Source organism: Aphanomyces invadans (assembly GCF_000520115.1).
Source record: "Aphanomyces invadans strain NJM9701 unplaced genomic scaffold supercont1.197, whole genome shotgun sequence".
In the NCBI taxonomy this organism is placed as follows: domain Eukaryota; phylum Oomycota; class Saprolegniomycetes; order Saprolegniales; family Verrucalvaceae; genus Aphanomyces; species Aphanomyces invadans.
This window is the reverse complement of record NW_008580342.1, coordinates 38,639-39,335: the sequence shown is the minus strand read 5'-3', so window position 1 is coordinate 39,335 and position 697 is coordinate 38,639.

The following is a 697-nucleotide window of genomic DNA, read 5'->3' as shown; positions in this document are numbered from 1 at the left end:
TTGCTAATTCAGGAAATCTTTGGAAATTTCACTGTTCCACCATGCCGTAGGGTTGCCGTACAAGCGTGAGGGATACCGTTCGTGGAGCTCTTGGAATTCGGGCCTCACGACAGGCCCAAAGCCGTTTCGTTGCGTCAGGTTCTCAACCACTTTCTCTTTGATCTTTGACGCTTTTGACTTTAGGACCAAAAACATGGGATATTTTGTGCCCTTGGTGTCGGCCAGCAGCATCGCCGTGATACGGTCCTTCTCGTGCCCCGAACAAAGAATCCACACGGTCACCATCAGTTGTTGTTTTTGGAATATACTCGTAGTGTGATTCCTGTCTGATCCGCATTGTAGATTTCTTCAATGTCTTCGGTTGCGATCAAGTTACGTATGCGGCTGCTGAACTCTGCCAACGCTGCTTGACCGCGTTCTAGGTTGGACTGCCCAGATCTTGTCTTCGCTCGCATAGTTAGCTTCTAGCGCTTCATAAAACTCGTAATCCATGGTTGGCTAGCTTGGAACTCGTGTTCCTGGAGCCCAACGTCTTTTGCTACTTCTAGCGCTTTACATTGCAGTAGGAAACGGCTCACAGGAATTCCGTCTGAACGAAGATCGTTTATCCACTTGACAATTTGTTCTTCGTGCTCTTTAGCGAGCGTAGTTGCAGTGCCGATGAGGCGTGAGTTCTTTTGCGATGCGGTAGCAGGAT